Genomic DNA, 6,095 nt, shown 5'->3' on the forward strand with positions numbered 1-6,095 from the left:
GTCTCCTCATTGCACAGATGCTTTAAAAATTCATAACTTCTGAACGGATTGTCGGATTTTCCCCAAACTTTCGCTGATGTGTTCAACTAATATTGTTGCATTCACTCAATCCATGTGTAGGGCCTATATAAAGGTGGACTTTATCTCAAACTGTCATAGGTTCAAATGTAGTGATCAAGTGGCCTTCTCTAACCAAACGTCGCTTCTTACAAAGTGAACATGCAATACAAAACTTTAGTTTCGGAATGAATGTTGCATTTTTAGTTCAGACCATGGAGCTACATGTTCAGACTAAATGAATAATAAAACGGCTCTGTACTACTAATTACGCAGCGCCATCTACTGAGCTAAAGCAAGACAACTACAGGTCCAAAACACAGTCTGATGTATCCGGAAATAAGAATCCACTTGTGTATGCTCGTAACCGTAACTCTACTCCCGCTAGCGCAGCGTGTCCCCCCGCGCGGTGGCCCCCTTTTTTTACGCGAAATAGTAAGCCAAGAGAAGGCTGTTGTTTGTAAATTGTGCTCGTTGCCAGTATTCATGAGGTATTCGGGCTTTTTCTCAGAGACGCAACTAATGTCTAATTATCCACCGACACTGCACTGTTGTAAGCCGAAGCTTGTGTCCTCCAAGATTACCGAATACACGTTTTTATAGGTAAGTTTGATGAACAACAAATCACTTTTCGAAAAGTAGGAGTATATACTAGATCTAGAACTAGTAGTTTGGAAGGCAGTATGACCAGTATGGTATATTATGAGTGCATGGCGTAGAACGACTGCGTGGCTATGAATCGTATGAATAGCAAGGCCGAGGGAAAGAATCGACACCTTAATCACTCCTTATCTCCTTACTCCATGCTGCTATGGGATAATCTAGACTGAAAGATCAGTCTATATTAATCGTCGGGAATGCGAATTCCGAGGTGCCGAGACTACATCTGAACTTCAGACTGAAGCAAAGTCAAAAAGAGGATATGAAACTCCTCCGAATAGACGGATTTTTCTGTCTATGCTGCTACTACGCATACCAGCAGCCAGTGATAAACTTGATAGTTGACGCGGCGTGCGGAGCGGTACTTCCCCGCGACTCCGGTCCTTGGTCAAATCGAGGTTGACCACTAAATATCTCCAGCAGTTTGTGTGGTTTTCAGAAGAGCAAGCATCCCTCCACGCCACGTCCTATTTGCTGTTGGTGACACTAATGATTGTTGAAGCAGGACACATGTATTATAATTATTTTGAACTGTAGAAGACCGTGTTATGTCATAATACAGATTACAGTGTATGGAATCTGTTTAAACATTGTGTTCATTGACTGTGTTGTATTATGCAATATTCTCCATTCATATGATTGACAGTAAGCATATAATGATATGCCCAGAGGTTGTACAGTGTTATATAGAGAGTAACTCATTCTCCATGCAGTGGCGGATCCAGAGGGCGGGTGCAGTGGGCGCATGCCCCCTCTTTATTGTTTGTTAAAACAAAAGTAAAATGAAAAAAAAAAAAAATGGGGGGGGGGGCGTGCTCCCCCTTTAATTTTGTAAAGGCGCATCCCCTTTACAAAATTCCTGGATCCGCCCCTGTCCATGGCAGGGGAATTTCACTGCAAACAAATTTGCTATGGACTCAGAATAGTGTAGGCCCTAAATGTGACCCTGCACCTCAAAACAAACAAAAAGTCGCCAGACATGAATTTTTAGTTAAGACCATATTCTGAAAGAGCAGACTTTAAGCTTTAAAATGATGTATAACTCAAATCAAATGGACTCTCTTAACCTATTTAAATATTGGAAAGAAAGCACACACTCGGGGAAAAGTGTGAACTGAGAAAAGAGGCTCTGAAGTACAGTGTCTATTCAAGCGCTTAATCTTTACAAACCGTGCTGGCTGTGCGATGAATGGGACAAAAAACAGGAAGTAAACCACCAGAGTAACAACAATGAAGGGATTATCAGATTAAAGTGAAATTAAGCATGCCTCATTAACACATTCTGTCCATAATTAATGCCAACTTTCAAAGCAGTAGCACTATCCTTTCAAAAGTTATTAGAGTTGAAAGTGAAGAGTGTGGACAAGGTTTTTCAGAAATGAAAAAGGGATTCTAAAGACACACCTAATCACACTATTTTACCAAAAATGTTCGAGATAAACTGCTACAAAACACACTTTCCTGCCCGTTTTATGATACCAAATTTTAGCATAATGTAAAAGAAGACCCGCTCTTTCAGAAAGTATGAAAAAGTCAAGTTCGGCTAGGTTGACCCATTTCACTTATTTTCAGTCATCACGCAAAATCAGTGTGTGCGACTTTATGTTCGTTTTGAGGTGCACTGTCACAAATAATACTTAAATGCAAATTCATAAACATTATGTGTGTGGTCTGCATGCATGATGTATGTATGTACAATGCACATTGTCATTGTATAGAATATGTATACTCTCTGTTGCAGATGTGATATATTTTGGTTTCATACCTCGGTATATGGTTAATAAGTGTACCATACATTTTGCAGGACTTCTTCACCTTGCACATTTTGCAATATTCATGAAATCAAGAACTCATGAAAAAAAAAAACAGTTTGCCTTCCATAACACATATATATGCAAGTCGTAATAATGTTAAATACATGGCTATCACTTTGTATATTGTATCTACAGATTGACTTGGGAAATTGCCACTTTTTCTGTTTTCAAAAGTGATAGATTTCTTTCTCATTCTGGGAATATTGTTTTCGATCAAGAATTCAATCACTTACAAAATTGGCATGAATGTACTGTACACGTCCCAAAGTTTAAGCAAACTCACATACTCATATACTAGTAGTAATCTATAAATATATATTTATAATATTATACTAAGTAATTCATAGCATGAAATTCACATTTCTTGAGTGATGCTTTTCTGGATTTTACCTTTCTGAGCAGTGCTCAGTGAACCATTTGATTACTTGGTAATCTACAATTTGATTTGGAAATTGCCTATGCAGGGACACCAGAATATAGGCCAGTTCATAATTTATAGCTCATGTACATTGGTACAGGTTAATGACCTTTCTCTTTTCTTGGTTGGTTAAAAGGCACTTCACTTGTTCTGAAAGCAGCATAATGCATGAGCTTGCCCAATGTAACAATTTATGGAATTCATGTTCAATCAAAGAATAAACTTGTGGAGAGCATGTGAACAGAATGATCTATACAATTTACAAGTATAGCACCTGGGGAAGCTTTCATTGTTTTTCTCTGAATGTATATGTTTTAATACTGCCAATACCAGGCTTACTGTCTGGTGGATGTGCTGGAAAGCACTATTTATAAGGATCGTGTAGATAATTATCACATCACAGATCATGCTTATCTCAGTGAATTTGCAAACCAGCATACAACCTGTCGGTTCAAATGACCCTTTTCTGCTCATGCGCAGAGTGGAATTACAAACTGATGTTTTAGCTGTTGCTTGCTTTTGCACAAAAAATACAAACTACATAATAAACTTTTATCTATGGCTTCTAAGACAAGTGTATAGTAGATAAGGGTATAGATTATGAAGAATAAGAAACAAATGGTCATATTAACTGCAGTAGTGCGCTCCCATAATATAATAAACATGGTTATAATAATGGAATTCTCATTAACAACGACATCAAAATTCAGGTCCCAAAATTATCATCCTATGTTTATGCTTATCTTATACACTATACTGTTTGGTTATATAACAAATTTTTGATATAACGAAAGAAAACTGAAGGTCAGGAGGACTGTTACATAATCGGAGTACACTTAATGTAACCAAACATCTGCCCCCCCACGGAAGAAAGCAGTAACTGCATAGCTGCTGAGCTGAGATAAATGCGATTTTGTGTTTTTTGCAGATTCTTTAAAAACACAGAAACATTCAAAAATAATTTTGTGGTATGATTATGCACCATACCTAGTTGTCTAACAGTACCTAGGAAAAAATGATGTTTCCGTTATTTTTTAAATGTTATTTAGGAAAATGCAGTTACTGCGGTGGCTCACCCTTGATTCTGGGTAGTTTCCCCACGGAAAAAAGCAGTAACTGCAGACGGCCAGGAGTCTGCTGTTTTCCCCATGGAAAAAAGCAGTAACTGCACATGCCACATGACCATAGGAGGAGAATTGTTACCACCACCAGGTTATAAAGTTCTTCTACTTTCTGGTTATTCTAGATCTATAAGATCTAGGACCTATCGCTAGGCCTAGACTAGGTCTTGTAGATTGAATGGCATTCTGTGTAAAAAATAAGGTAGACACCTATGTACCCTAATTGAACTTTGGAGTGCCCGGCCTGGCCCCTGACACATGACCCTGGACTAGACAATAAAGTCAAGTCTCTTCGTCTTAGATCCTAGTCGAATTCTGACGTTACACTTAAGCTAGACTACAGATCTATGCCCAATGTTAGTGCTAGACCTAGATCTATTACGTTAGATTAGGCCTACTGACATTTTGTCTAACAGTAACACTAAACAGTTAACAATAGATTAGAATCTAGATCTACAACATCTCTGTAACTTTAGATCTGGTAGACCTATTTTAAACTTTAGGGCCTACATCTAACATTAGACTAACGTTAGTGCATTAATACTAGTGCTCATCTCCCTTCAATATATTTTCAGCTCACCTAGATTTTCTGGTTCTGGCCAAAGCCATGGCTACCATGACTTTTCCTCTGCAATTCATGATAGATTTACAGGCATGCCTGGACCGCAGAAACTGTGTGACAGCATGGTTAGCACTGGCATGATCACTCAAACTGTACCAGACCTGCAATACTGTGCATGCAAGTGATGACTGTGATGTGATGCAATGTTTAGCTAGTTACTGTATGCTGCAGAATTTATGCGCATGCAGCTGCTGCACGCGTATTCTGTACTCTCTGAGCGCACTGAGTCTGCCAGGTTTGCTAGTCTCCAGAAAGAAGCTTTTTCTACAACTTGTCATATGATTCCCTGCGGGCAGAGTCAAGTTACTGGTGAAACAATCTTTTTATATCTACTCTCCTAAATTATGGGAGAAACTGCTGTTTACATTGTTAAAAAAAAAAATTAGTAGAAAAAATAAATGGTATTAGGGAAAAAAATATACAGGAAGGACTATACAGAGTCTGAATGATAAAGACTAAATTGTTAGTTACTGCTTTCTTCCGTGGGCTTTGTTAGTTACTGCTTTTTTCCGTGGGGAAACTTGCAAAGTTGAATCAACTGGATGCAGTTACTGCTTTTTGCAAAAGTGAAAAATTGTATTTTTGGTCACTTTCATTTTTCTTTTTGCAAAACTGACCTATTAACATTGGAGAGCATTGGGTAAACTATACATTTTTGCAAAAAAGTAAACATTCATAAAAATGTCAGTTACTGCTTTTTTCCGTGGGGGGGGGGGGGCAGAAATGCTCTTTTTGTGATGTAAGATCAATTTACAAAGTTTGCTGGAGACTTTCCCACGTGCTGACTGATACCATATGGGGTTTCAATCATTAAAGAAAAATTGAATTGAAATCTGGATTCACAATTGCATCCACCATTGAGTTGTGTCATCTTTTAAAATCTGAAGGAGTGTAAAAAGAGATTTTTTTTTTTATCTACCCTCCCACCAGAAATGGTGCTAATTACAAATTCTAGTATAACTGTGTTGTATTGCACCAAAATTGTAGAATTGGATTTTACTGCATCCTTTTGAAGAGCCAATACAGCTTAAAGGGGTGGTTTAGTTGTGATTGGCAGGTTGTTACTTTTTGCGAGATAATTGGAAACCTCTTACACATGAAAATATTACAAAGCATGCAATTGTAAGAGGAATTGAAAGTTTATTTGAAATTGGTTTTGAAATGGCTGAGATATAAAAAAGCAAAGTAAAACAAAGTAGTCCTAAAAAAGGTCCAACTTTTATTAGGACCTACACTTGTTTTTGGATATCTCAGCCAATACAAAAGATATTTTCATTAAGAAAATTTTCAATTCCTCATAGAATTGTGTGCTCTTTAATGTTTCATATTAGTGGTTTCTAATTATCTTGCAAAAAGTTAAAACCTGAATCCTCATCTCAACCAATATTATACTGTCGCTTTAA

This window comes from Diadema setosum, chromosome 12 (genome assembly GCF_964275005.1).
Source record: "Diadema setosum chromosome 12, eeDiaSeto1, whole genome shotgun sequence".
Classification (NCBI taxonomy): Eukaryota; Metazoa; Echinodermata; class Echinoidea; order Diadematoida; family Diadematidae; genus Diadema; species Diadema setosum.